This window comes from Mobula birostris, chromosome 9 (assembly GCF_030028105.1).
Source record: "Mobula birostris isolate sMobBir1 chromosome 9, sMobBir1.hap1, whole genome shotgun sequence".
Classification (NCBI taxonomy): domain Eukaryota; kingdom Metazoa; phylum Chordata; class Chondrichthyes; order Myliobatiformes; family Myliobatidae; genus Mobula; species Mobula birostris.
Genome location: NC_092378.1, coordinates 23297429 through 23312452, shown reverse-complemented (window position 1 = coordinate 23312452; position 15024 = coordinate 23297429).

Genomic DNA, 15024 nt, shown 5'->3' with positions numbered 1-15024 from the left:
CAGTATATTAAACAGCTCAAAGTGCACAAAGCAAAGTAATATTTTTCAGTATTTAGGTAATAGGAATATTCAATATTTTTCACGGTATGTTAACGTCACAAGTACCACCTTTGCTCAATGTCCCTGACCTGAAGAGACAGATACACATCAATCACATTGCTAGTCCTGGAATCATATATAGGCTTAGTATAGGTAAGGATGGCAGATTTACCACTCTGAAGAATATCTCTGAAGAAGATTGTGATGCAGCCACAAATACTGTTAATAAATCTTGATCAATTCTAGTTTAATTGAATCACTCACTCAGGATTTGAGCTCACGGCTGTGCATTTATGGTTTAGAATATGACAAGCTTAATGAATGTGCAACATGTTTATCCATTTCTGATAAATGGATAAAATGTATTTCAGTTACACTCACCATTTAATCAGAACAATGCTGAAAATGCAAAACTAACCACTGGTTCAGCAATACTAAAACAGTCATTTTGTCAAATGTAATGCTATTCATTTGTTTCAATCCTACATGAGGCAACACCTCATGTATGTCAACAATAAAATGTCCTGATCCATAGCAACATGCGCATGTGTTTTTGCAATTTGTATCTCACTGTCTCGCAGTTGACTTAGAGATAATGTGACAGGTAGCCTGTGCTTCCACCCAATTACTTCAAATTGGATTAACCTGCATATTTCAACATTTTGGACAATTGATGTTTTGTCCCAAGTTAGTTAGGCTAAAAAGAACATGGTTTGGTAATGCTCTTGCAGTAGGCATAATGACACATTGAACATGTGGAATGGGCTTGTGTGTACAGAGGCCATTTGGTGAAATTCATTGGTTCTTCTGCTATTGCGGTAGTTGTTTCTGGATATTCTTATAAAATAAGGTCATGGATTTTGTCAGTATTGTTTGTTTTGAAATCAATCATCACAGTCCTTGAAGAAAATTCTATTTATAACCCATTATGATTCAACACATAATGGCCTACAAGTGTCAACATAAAAAAGGTAGCACTGCAAATTGCTTTATTATTCTACTTATGCTATTTATGAATAACATGCTATTATGAATAATAAGTCATTTTGATGCATTTAATCCATCCAGGTTTCCATTCAAAGCTCTGCAATTTATTTCAGCTCCTGGGCTTGACAGTTCTGTATGATTTTTCCAAGATTCTCTTGCTGAACTGAGGACCCAAACTGAAGTGTTCTCAAGGTTTCTTCCAAATTCTCAGTATTTGAATTAACATTAATAAAAATGCAGACCTGAAGTGTAAAAATAAAAAGTATCAATCACAATCTTAAAAGAAAAGAGTAGAAAAGAGTATAAGTATACTTTGCAAACATTGTCACAAACAAGAGAAAATCCGCAGATGCTGGAGATCCAAGCAACACACAAAATGCTGGAGGAACGCAGCAGGCCAGGCAGCATCTATGGAAAAGAGTAAAGGTGGCGTTTCAGGCCGAGACCCTTCAGCAGGACTTCCTCTTTTCCATTGATACTGCCTGGCCTGCTGTTCCTCCAGCATTTTGTCTGTGTTGAGGAATATAGAGTTTGATTCCAAACACCTAGAGTCTAATTATCACAGTTTGACCTTTTACTACAACTTTTCTGGCTTGGTATTATAAATGAACTATGATCTTTATAATCCCTTATGTCCAAGAACTGAAATCTGGCCAGGGATGGATCTTTGGTAGTTTGAGCCTTGTATGTCTAGCATAGAAAACATCAGAATGATTTTCACATTGGATACCAAGTGGAAGTTGGGGAGATAACCAAAAGGCTGTAAGTAGGCTTATCAAATTGGGAATAAAATTAGCAAAGGAGGGAAGGTACAATTGAACAAGAGACTTTAGAAAACATGAGATTGTTGAAAGTTGTGCCACAGCTAAAGCAATGGAAAGAGCACTGGATTAACTGGAAGTTTAAGGTTAAGGGACAGAATACAAACTAGAAAACAAGAGAAAAGTGTTTAAATGACCTTGAATTTGAATTTTATCCGGTGAGAGATGCAATCAATGAGTTCATGGATGATAGAAGAACAAAACCTTGTAGCAGCCGTGCAGTTTTAGGTAAGCTGTGGTTTGTTGAGAATGCACTTTGGAAAAAACAGCAAGTAAAGCACTGGAGAATTTGAGTCTAAGAAGAACTATAGGTTTAACAATGCAGGCACTGTGGTAAAAATACAGACATATATTGGAATTAAGTAGTGATGATGAATGGGGTATGGGATTCAAAACAATCTGTCAAGTACTAGGACAATTTTGGGTTAACATTGTACAAGTTCACTGTAGTTTCTAATTATCAGTTTGCGGCACATTGAACTGGCACTTCGGCACACAATTTCTAAGCTAAATAATGCTAAGTTAAACTAATTCCATGTACCTGCACATGATCTACTGTATATTGTTCCCTTCCCTCCTTGTTTATTTACCTCTTGAAAATCCTCTTAAAAATAATTATCATATCCATTTCTATCAAACCTTCACCCCCAGCTGTGCTTTCAGGCTCCTACCAGTTTCTGTTTAAAACTTGACTCACATATTTTCTTTAAACTTTACCCATTCGCCTTAAAGCTATGCTCTCTGGTATTAGACATTTCCACCCTGGGGAAAAAAGACTCTGAACCTGAAGTCTGTTCTTATTTAGGGAAAGTTATTTGACTAGCTGGAAATACAATGCATCTTATGAAAAGGTTATAGAACTTTTAGTCAACCAAAGTACAGTTTTGACCTCAGTGCTCAGCTTGAAGACATTCTTGCTTAATATCAGACAATGCATAACACTAATTCTCTTTCTAAAGCTGGAAATAAGGAAAGCAGAGGAACACTTTATATATCACTGAGATACAAGGAAAAAGAGGCAAGGACTGTAGTGATGGTGCTCCCAAAGTTGGAAGAAAAATCATTGCTGCCTTGATTAGTTTATAAATGAACTGTTCTGACTGAGTATATCAAATGATGCAGAGTTTAAGGAGATACAACAGAATAATAAGACCATAAGGTATAGGAACAGAAGTAGGCCATTCAGCCCATCGAGTCTGCTCCACCATCAGTCATGGGCTGATCCAATTCTTCCAGTCATCCCCACTCCCCTGCCTTCTCCTCATACCCTTTGATGCCCTGGCTAATCAAGAATCTATCTATCTCTGCCTTAAATGCCTTAATTATAAAGAAAAAAAAGCAAAATGATTAGGTCACTGTGCTCCTTAAGCCTGCCCCACTATTCAATATGATCACGGCTGATCTGTCTCAGGCCAGTACTCCTATGCCAGATCCATATGTCTCTGAATTACATGCTCTTTCAAAAATGTATTAAGGAGCTGTGGTGGTCTGGCCTCATCAAACCCATAAGGTAGATAATTCCAGGAATTCACTGCACTCTGCAAAAGGAAGTTCCCTTCTGATTTTCAAATGAGTGACTATGAGTATCTTGTCACTATGCCCCCTCATTCAAGACTCTTTCACTTACAGAAACAGAGTTAGGGTAACTTATATTTTCTTGCGCATGAGAATGCAAGTTTACTCATTTGCATACTCTACTTAGAGAGTAGTCTGTCCTTTGATTTCTCCTTCTGAAGTGTAGGACCTTACACTTTCCGAAATTAAATGCCAATTACCAAGGTTTAGCCCATTCACTCAATCTATATCCTGGCACTGAATGCCTTCTCATTTTTTTTCAATATCTCTATTCATAAGTGCCACCTGAAGATAATTTCACTATTTCCGTTTGCCTCTGATGATTAATAAATTAAATAAATGAAAAATATAGATTTATTCAAGGAGATATAAAACTGATGTTACAAACATAAATATACATCTTTAGCGACGGAATGTTATTGATGTATTGGTAAAATAGGCAGAACAATACAGATGGAATTTAATCCAAAAAATGGGAAATTTTGGGTTTTGGGATGTCTAATAAAGTTAGGATGTACATGATGAAAGGATCTCGGGAACTACTGGGAAACAGAGGGATTGTCTTCAAGGATCCCTGAAGATCTCAGTTAGGGGATTAAGAAGGCAGATAAGACACATTATTCGAAGGCCTAAAATATCAATGCAAAGATGTTATTAAGCAAGCAAACAAAAACATTTAAATTTGACTGTATTGGAGAGAATGCAGAGGAGATTCATCCACATATTCTCTGAGTTGGAGCAATTCATCTATGAGGAGGCACTAATTAGGCTGGGTTTGCTTCCTTTGAAACAGAAAAAAACTGAGGAGGAATTGACTGTGGTATTCAAAATTATGAGAAAAATACATAATGAGAAACTTGTCACTTAACAGGGGTGTCCAGCGGGCAAAGGTTAAGTAGTAGGAGATTGGGAGAGCTTTGGGGGATAATTTTTTTATAAATCCAGAGGTTGTTTGAAATGTACTGGCTGAGTGAGTAGTGAAGCAGGTACTCTGACAATATTTAATAAGTACTGAGATGACCACAGATATGTCAATGACATAAAAGAGCACAAGTCAGTGCTAGAAGAGAGGATACAGTCAGCGGTGAGCATGGTTATGATGACTCTGTTCCCAGACTGTAAGATTCTATGCTCTGTGGCTTGCACTGTGTTCCACCTTCCATGCCACAGGGCTGACAGAATAGTCCACAAATAGGCACACAATGCAACTCACGATCAGTTCTCTGTCAACATTTCAGCTAGTTATCAATATGTTGTAGCTCAATATGTTTGCTCTTGATCAGTCGAACCATACGTTGCCTATAAGAAGCATTCACCACCACCCCCCCCCTCCCACCCCGGAAGTTTTCATGTTTTATTGTTTTACAACATCGAATCGCAGTAGATTTAATTTGTTTTTTTTACATGATCAACAGAGAAAGACTTTTTCACATCAAAGTGAAAACAGATTTCTGCAAAGTGATCTAAATTAATTACAAATATAAGGCAGAAAACAATTGATTGCATAAGTATTCACCCCCTTCAAGTCAGTATTTAGTAGATGCACCTTTGACAGCAATTACAGCCTTCTGTCAGTGTGGAAAGGTCTCTATCAGCTTTGCACACCTGGACACTGCAGTTTTTCCCCATTCCTCTTTATAAAACTGCTCAGGCTCTGTTAGATTGCATGGGGATTGTGAGTGAACAGCCCTTTTCAAATCCAGCCACAAATTCTCAATTGGATTGAGGTCTGGACTCTGACTTGGCCACTCCAGGACATTAACTTTATTGTTTTTAAGCCATTCCTGTGTCGCTTTGGCTTTATGCTTAGGGTCATTGTCTTGCTGGAAAACAAATCTTCTCCCAAGTCGCAGTTCTCTTGCAGACTGTATCAGGTTTTCCTCCAGGTTTTCCCTGTATTTTGCTGCATTCATTTTAACCTCTACCTTCACAAGCCTTCCCAGGGCCTGCTGCAGTGAAGCATCCCCACTGCATGATGCAGCCACCACCATACTTCACAGTAGGGATGGTGTTTTTTGATGATGTGTGGTGTTCGGCTTATGCCGGACATAGCATCTAGTCTGGTGGACAAAAAGCTCGATTTTGGTTTCATCAGACCATAGAACCTTCTTCCAGCTGACTTCAAAATCTCCCACATGCCTTCTGACAAACTCTAGCCAAGATTTCATAAGAGTTTTTCTTTCCCCAACAGTGGCTTTCTCTTTGCCACTCTCCATAAAGCTGCAACCGGTGAAGCACCTGGACAACAGTTATCGTATGCGTAGTCTCTCCCATCTCAGCCACTGAAGCTTGTAACTCCTCCAGAGCTGTCATAGGTCTCTTGGTGGCCTCCCTTACTCATCCACTTCTTGCAAGGTCATTCAGTTTTTGAGGACAGCCTGTTCTGGCCAGATTTACAGTTGTGCCATATTCTTTCCATTTTTTGCTGATAGACTTCAAAAGCAGAATTAAATGAGTATTTTGCATCAGTATTGACTGTGGAAGGCACAAGCAGTGTGCCAGATGTTGAAGGGTGTGAGGCAAGAGAAGTGAGTACAGTTACTATTACAAGGGAGAAGGTGCTCAAAAAGCTGCAAGATCTGAGGGTACAGAAGTCACCTGGACCGGATGAATTGCACCCTAGGATTCTGAAAGAGGTTGCAGTCGAGATTGTGGAGGCATTAGTAATGATCTTTCAAAAATCATAGGACTCGAGCATGGTGCCAGAGGGCTGGAAAACTGCAAATGTTACTCCACTCTTTAAGAAAGGAGAAAGGCAGCAGAAAGGAAATTATAGACCAGTTATCCTGACTTCACTGGTCTGAAAGATGTTGGAGTCAATTGTTAAAGATGAGGTTAAGGTGTACTTGGTGACACAGGTCAAGATAGGTCAGAGTTAGCGAGGTTTCCTTAAGGGAAAATCTTGCCTGACTAACCTGTTGGAATTCTTTGAGGAGATAACACATAGGATAGATAAAGGGGATGCAGTGGATGTTGCATGTTTGGACTTTCTGAAGGCACTTGACAAGGTGCCACACATGAAGCTGCTTACCAAGTTAAGATCCCATGGTATTACAGAAAAGCTACTCGCATGGTTAGAGCATTGGCTGATTGGTAGGAGGTAGTGAGTGAGAATAAAAGGATTCTTTTCTGATTGGCTGCCAGTGACTAGTGGTGTTCCACAGGGTCGGTGTTGGGACCACATCTTTTTATGCTGTATATCAATGATTTAGATGAAGGAATAGATGGCCTTCTTGCCAAGTTTGCAGATGATACAAAGATTGGTGGGGGGGAAGGTAGTGTTGAGGAAACAGGGAAAGCATGGTCATGCACTTTGGTAGAAGAAGTGAATGTGCAGACTGTTTTCTAAATGTGGAGAAAATCCAAAAATCTGAGATGCAAAGGGACTTGGGAGTCCTTGTGCAGAACATCCTAAAGGTTAATTTGCAGGTTCAGTCAGTGGTGAGAAAGGCAAAAGCAATGTTAGCATTTATTTCAAGATGTCTAGATTGAGCAGGGATGTGATGCTGAGGCTTTATAAGGCACTGATGAGGCCTCATCTTGAGTATTGTGAACAGGTTTGGGCTCCTCATTTAGAAGATATGTGCTGGCATTGAAGAGGGTTCAGAGGAGGTTCACAAAGATGATTCTGAGAATGAAAGGATTATCATATAAGGAACGTTTGATAGCACCGGGTCTGTACTCGCTGGAATTCAGAAGCACGAGGAGGGGATCTCACTGAAACCTTTTGAGTGTTGAAAGGCCTAGACAGAGTAGATGTGCAAAGGATGTTTCCCATGGTGGGTGAGTCTAGGACAAGAGGGCACAGCCTCAGGATAGCGGGGTGTCCATTTAAAACAGGGATGCAGAGAAATTTCGTTAGCTAGAGGGTGGTGACTTTGTGGAATTTGTTACCACAGGCAACTGTGGAAGCCAGGTCATTGGGTGTATCTGAGGCAGAGCTTGATAGGTTCTTGATTGGACACGGCATCAAAGGTTACTAGGAGAAGGCCAGGGAAGTGGGGCTGAGGAGGGGAAAAAAGGATGAGCCATGGTTGAATGGCAGAGCAGACTCGATGGGCCAAATGGTCCAATTCCGCTCCTATGCCTTACGGTCTAATGGACTTACCATATTCCAAGGGATATTCAATAACTTGGAAATTTTCTTGTATCCATCTCCTGACTTGTGCATTTCAATAACCCTTTCGTGGAGTTGCTAGGAATATTCATTTGTCTTCACGATGTAGTTTTTGTTAGGATACTGATTCACCAGCAACTGGACCTTCCAGATACAGGTTTATTTTTACTTCAGTCAGTTGAAACACCTTCACTGCACAAAGGTCTCCAAAAACAATTCTCCATTTAACTAATTATGTGATTTCTAAAACCAATTGGCTGCACCAGTGATTATTTTGTGTGTCATTCTAAAAGGGGGGTGGGGGGAAGATGAATACTTATGCAATCAATCATTTTGTATTTTACATTTGTAATTAATTTAGATCATTTTGTAGAGAACTGTTTTCACTTTGTCATAAAAAAAACTTTTTCTGTTGATCAGTGTCCAAAAAGCCAAATTAAATCCACTATTACTGATCCAAAAAGGTTACATCAACAAATCAAGAATATCACTGGTAAAAAGCCCCTCTGTTCTTCAGGTGGATGTTTGAAAGCAAAGGACGGTACCATTATCATGGAAAAAGATGACATTATGAACAGATGGACTGAGTATATTCAGGAATTGTTTGAAGACAATCGAGGAGGAAATCCAGAAATTAAGAAGAACATTGAAGGTCCAAGAATTTAAAATCTGAAGTTCGTAATGCAATAAATAAGACGAAGAAAGGAAAGGCAGCAGGTCCTGATGAATTAGTAATAGAACAAATTTTCACCCTTGAAGATTATGGAATTGAAAAACTTACTGATTTTAGCAATGACATTTATGAGACTGGAATAATACCAGAAGAGATTAAAATATCAGTATTTATCACTCTTCCTAAGAAACCTGGAGCAATAGAATGTGAATTACATAGGACCATAAGTTTAATGAGTCATATCACTAAGATACTTCTAAGAATTTTGATGACAAGAGCTAACAGTAAGATACAAGCTGAAATAGGTAAAGAACAATGTAATTTTGTGAAAGACAAAGGTACAAGAAATACGATAATGATGTTAAGGATACTATCAGAACGAGCTATTCAAGTGCAAAAAGATTTGTTTGTTTGTTTTATTGACTACACAAAAGCATTTCATAAAGTGAAACACAATAAGTTATTCAAAATATTACAGGAAACTCTAGAACTAGATTCGAAAGAACTCCACCTAATCAGAAATCTGTACTGGGAACAAACTGCCGCTGTAAGAATAGATGGAAAGGTGAGTCAGTTTACGAAAATCAGGAGAAGCGTTAGACAAGGGTGTGTTTTCTCCCCTGATTTGTTTAATGTGTACAGTGAAACAATACTACAAAAAATTAAGAGACATCTTGGGAATCAAAGTTGGCGGTGAAAACATCAATAATTTTAGATATGTGGATGACAGTGTGCTAATTGCAAGTACAGAGGAAGAACTACAAAACTTAATTGATATAGTTGTTGAAGAAAGTGCAAAAATGGGTCTATCTATCAATTGCAAAAAGACAGAATGTATGGTGATATCCAAAAAGAAGGAGAATCCTATCTGCAGGCTGAGAATAAATGGGGAAGACATAAAACAAGTACAGAACTTTTGCTACTTAGAAAGCTGGGTGACATCAGATGGCAGGTGCAACATGGACATCAAAAGAGGAATAGGGATGGCAAAAGACACCTTTTACGAAAATGAGGAGTATACTGACCAACACTAAACTAGGCATGATAACCCACCTCAGAGCACTGAAGTGTTACGTTTATCCAGTTACGTGATATGGCTCAGAATGTTGGACAATATCTAGTAACATGAGGAAACGAATTGAAGCAACAGAGATATGGTTTTTGAGGAGGATGCAAAGAATATCATGGACAAAACGAATATCTAAAGAGGATGTCATGAACAGAGCAAACACAAAAAGAGAAATAATGTATGAGATCATGAAAAGGCAAGTAATTTCATTGGACATGTGATTAGGAAAGAGGAGTTCGAATGCAGGGTAATTATGGGAAAGATTGAAGGGAAGAAAGCAAGAGGAAGACAAAGACAAATGGTGATGGAGACAGCAGCCAGAGAACTGGAAATGAATACCAATGAATTGATCCACTTGACCTGAAACAGGAGTGTGTGGGCCATGGCAGTCAAAGCTCAAACTGGGCATGGCACCTGATGATGATGATGATGATGTGAATCAATGCTGTAAAACAATAAAACATGAAAGCTCCAAGTGGGCTGCATACTTTTTTTAAGCACTGTATGCTTTCTACAGACATGTTTTATATCAACTACTTATAAATTCCAAAAGATTCTGAGTTAAAAGTGAATTTGCACAATGAAAGTGTTCCTTGATTGCCTTTTAATTGTTGGTTGAAATTATTAATGTTGACATTTCATTTCTAGTTATTTTCAAACTAACTGATCAAGGCCAGCAGTTAATTTATGATCAGACCAATCAGTTTGTATCTTCCTCGACTGCCCTGTCACCCACCTTTAGATATAAGTCTTAAATTCACTATTTGACACCGAAATTTTAATAGAAACACAGTGAAAACACACAAGATACAGGAGCAGAATTAGGCCATCTGGCCCATCAAGTCTGCTCTGCCATTTCATCATGGCTGATTCATTTTTCCTCTCAGCCCTAATCTCCTGCCTTCTCCCTATATTCCTTCATGCCCTGACCAATCAAGAATCTTTCAATCTCTGTCTTAAATAAACCCAATGAATTGGCATCCACAGCCATCTATGGCAATGAATTCTAAAGATTCACTACTCTCCGGCTGAAGAAAGTCACCCTCATCTCCGCTCTAAAAGAGCACCCCTCTATTTTGAGGCTGTGCCCGCTGGTTTTGGACTTCCCCACCATAGGAAACATCCTCTCACTATCCATTTTACTGAGGCCTTTCAACATTCAATTGGTTTCAATGGGGGGGGCGGTGTCACCCCTCATTCTTCTGAATTTCGGTGTGTAGAGGCCCAGAATCATCAAACTGTCCTCACATGACAAGCTTTTCAATCCCAGAATCATTTTCATGAGGGCAGCCAGATTAAATTGCCTATTCCTTAATTTTCCAGGGTTTTTAACATAATTAAAAGGAACAGAAGAATTTTAAATACATTATGCAATATAATTAAAGATAATGAACCTATTACCAGCATCCCTATTGAAAGCTGGTTGAAGTAAACGTGTAAGTTTGGAGTTTCTGAATGGTATATGAAGTGCATTATTCTTCAAGGCTGCAAGAACCTACAAAGATGAGAGGAGAATTGAATTGACTTTATTACATACATCCTTCATGTACATGAGGAGTAAAAATCTTTATGTTATCTCTCCATCCAAATGAGCAATATATAGTAATTTATAATAAATAGTATGTACAACAGGATAGTCAATATAACATAGAAATACGGTTGTGTCAGCATGAATTAAGCAGTCGGATGGTCTGGTGGAAGAAGCTGTCCCGGAGCCTGTTGGTCCTGGCTTTTATGCTGTGGTACTATTTCCCAGATGATAGCAGCGGGAACAGTTTGTGGTTGGGGTGACTTGGGTCTCCAATGATCCTTCGGGCCCTTTTTACACACCTATCTTTGTAAATGTCCTGAATAGTGGGAAGTTCACATCTACAGATGCGCTGGGCTGTCCGCACCACTCTCAGCAGAGTCCTGCAATTGAGGGAAGTACAGTTCTCATACCAGACAGTGATGCAGCCAGTCAGGATGCTCTCAATTGTGCCCCTATAGAAAGTCCTTATGATTTGGAGGCCCATACCAAACTTCTTCAACCGTCTGAAAGGGGCGCTGTTGTGCCTTTTTCATCACACAGCCAGTATGTACAGACCACATGAGATCCTTGGTGTTGTTCATGGCAAGGAACTTAAAGCTGTTCACCCTCTCACCCCAGATCCATTGATGTCAATAGGGGCCAGCCTGTCTCCATTCCTCCTGTAGTCCACAACCAGCTCCTTTGTTTTTGCAATATTGAGGGAGAGGTTGTTTTCTTGACACCACTGTGTCAAGGTGATGACTTCTTCTCTGTAGGCTGCCTCATTATTATTTGAGATTAGGCCAATCAGTGTAAAAAGTTAAACTAAAACATTCAAATAGGATCAATATGTTGACACTACAATGTTCTTTTGCAGCATCATAGTTCATTACCCAAATATTCTATTTTGCATTTGTCCAGGATTTTCCATATCAATGTAGGTGATAGAAGATAGTATGATAAAACTGCGAGTTGTCAAAGTGATACTTTTGCAGACTACGTCTAACTTTGCATTCAGGGGAACATGGTCTTGCAATTGGATTTTACCTATTTTTGTGCACGAAATGCCTTCAACGGTAAGTTAAGTGTCACCAAAAAAAAAATTCACAAAATTGGAAGATTTCCTGCTTTAGGACATTGTTACAGTGATTCACTGCCAATTGCATCTGTATTTGCTAGAAGTTATCTGTTTACTATGTGCTCAGTACCATCATATTTGCTCAGGAAAGCAGGGCATTTTACTTCAAACCAACTTTACATGGCTGCTACCTCTGCGGAGATCACAGATCTGAACAAAAAGGGTAAATTACTGTGGTGGGGGGAAGCAAGTAGAGTGGAAGGAGATGGTTACAGATGCTGCAGGTCTTTATCAGTGCTCCTGCCTGCAATAAAATTGATATTTCAGCAAAAGCCCTTAAATGACAAGTGATTCATGACTTGCTGTGTGATTTGTTCTTCGACTCACTGTGAGTGAAAAATGAAGGTTGTAGATGATGTCTTTTTACTCTCAGTTGCTGTTGGTAACATTAACCATCTATGGTCAAAGAGGTGCGGCATTTCATGGGTTTGCAAACTTTTATTGCCACTTCATCAGAAACTTCAGTTCCATCGTGGCCCTCATAAATACACTCAGCAAGATGATCTCTGCAGGATTCCTTTGGATAAGTGAAGCAGGCTAAGCATTCTCAGAACTAAAGCAATGCTTCACCACTGCCCCAGTGCTGCTTCAGCCAGACCCATCTCGTGCATTTACTGTCGAGCTGGAAGCATCAGATATCGGCATTGGAGCTGTACTCTCCCAGCGCTCTTCTGCAGATAATCAGCTGCACCCCAGTGCTCTTATTTCCCGTTACTTGACTCCTGCCAAGTGTAATTACAATGTCGGGAACCGGGGACCTCTGGCTGTTATGGAGGCCCAGGAAACATGGCAACGCTGGTTGGAGAGGGTAGAGCACCCCCCCTTTTGGTATGGACACATCACAAGAACCTCTCCTACACTTGTGATGCCAAGAGACTCGGCTCTCTTCTTCAGCCGCACCTACCGTCCAGGCAGCAATACCAAGGCCACTGCTCTCTCTTGCTGCAATTCAACGCCAGTCTTCCCTCACTCATGCATTGCTGCTCCGGTGACTCGGGGAATAGAGGCAGAGGTGAGGATCGCCCACGAGGATCAGGTGAGGGGCAGCTCAACCAGCTGTTTGTCCCCGCTATGGTGCGCCCGAGTGTTGGAATGGGGTCACTCCTCCCATCTGGTTGTACATCCAAGAATTTAACAGACCTGGAATTCATGGAGTTGATTTTGAAGGCCTAGCACATTCACGACTTTGTCTCTGACGCATGTGCCCAGAACAAGACGTCACATTAGTGCCCTACAGATCTGTTCTCTCCTCTGCCTGCTCCTCAACGCCCCTGGTCTTACCTGATGGTGATTTCATCACTGTTCTGCCCTTGTCTCATGGACGCACTACCATTCAAGTGGCTGTGAACCGATTCACCAAAGCAGCCCACTCCACTGCTCACCCTAAGCTCCCCTGTGTGCGGGGCAGGGTCCAGTATTTCATGGATTGGGAGGGGCATGACCCTGAGGAATATTCTAGGGTTCCAGCCCATGAAATCTTAGACAAGTCTCTCATCCGGGACTTCTGGCAGGTACAGGTCTTTGGTGTCTAGGGAAGAGGATCCCTGTCACAACCACAAACTCTGCCGCAGGCGGGAGGCAGGACAGGTTCAGAAATCACGCTCGTGGGTATGCACGTTCCAGCCAATTAGTGTTTCATTATTGTGGTATTTAACTGCCTTGCTTTCATTTCACTGTTGTTGAGTCTTGATCAAAAGCAGAGTGATGTTAACACGCCCTGTTTACTGTTCTGGGAAAGAAGACTACCGTTTAGAGTGATACTGTTCATGAGCAGTATTTGTTTACTGTTAAGCTACTACTGCCGAGCCGCTATACCGGCGTTAGCTTTAGATTGAAAGTTCTTGTTAACGGCCTGTTGGCCTGGCATTTATTGTTTTCCCCCTTTACTTCAGCACAGTTCCTATTAGAAATCAGTGAACAGTTGATGGACTTCACCATCTCACACTCTCTCAGCACTTGAGCTTTAAAGCATATTCTGTCACCTCCATGGCAACAAATTCCACAGATACTTAGCCCTCTGAATGAAGAAATTCCTCCTCGTCTCAGTTCTCAAAAGGCGTTCCTTTATTCAGAAACTGTGCTCTCAGACCTTAAGCTCTCCTACTAATGGAAACATGGAGTGCGGACATAACTTTTCTTGTGATTGCAAGACCTTGATGGGCATTGGTTACACCAAGTACTGTGAGTCCATTCATTGATTCATTGGAGAGACTGACAGTAAGGGAGCTTTGAGGCCTCAGTTATTGTATGGACCAGGCCCTCATGCTGTACTGTTGCCTGTTACAATCACTCAGGGGAGGAGATGCTGGGGGCAATGTGAGAGAGAAAAAATATGTGGCAGGCTCACTGGAATCCATTCTGGTTTGGGGATTGGCCCCTACAAGGCAGCTCTCCTGTCAGTGCTGCTCTCCAGCATTTGCTTTCTCAAAGAAAAGCAAGGTTGCTTTTATCTGTGGCTGGCCCAAATGAGACCAGCTGGTTTGCCTTCATCTGTGGCTGACTCAGTGTGAGATGAGGAACTGTGCTGTGCTTGTTCATGCAGAAACATGGCTCCAGGACAACATCCCATGCACCATCAATCTTCAAGCCATGCCATTCAGTGACTTGTGCTGATATTATTTTTTGACTGTATGTGCTATCATGTCTATATATGCTGTGTGCTATGTGTGACTGTATGTACTATGTTTTGCACTTTGGCCCCAGAGAAACACTGTTTCGTTTAGCTGTGCACATCTGTATGTTTGAATGACAGTTAAACTCGAACTACTGAAAAGTACTGTACCTTACATTGCCTTTACAAAGAATTCTAAATTAAAATCTAAAAACTCCACTCCGTTTTTATTTTATGAACATTTGATCAAAAGAGTAAATCCAAGGCATCCAATCAGGTGAGCAGCATTTTAGAAAGTTGTTGCCAAGCAATGTTATAACATTCTAAGAAATACTAAAGGAGCTTACCTGTCCAAGTGCAGCTAGGGATTTGTTAATAGCAGCTGCCTCTACAAGCCTCTAACCAGTTGCTTCTGTCTGGGAGATTCGTTCTGACCCTGCCAGTTCACATAGTGTAAGTGTGCCGTGGTATTTAGCCCCAGAAC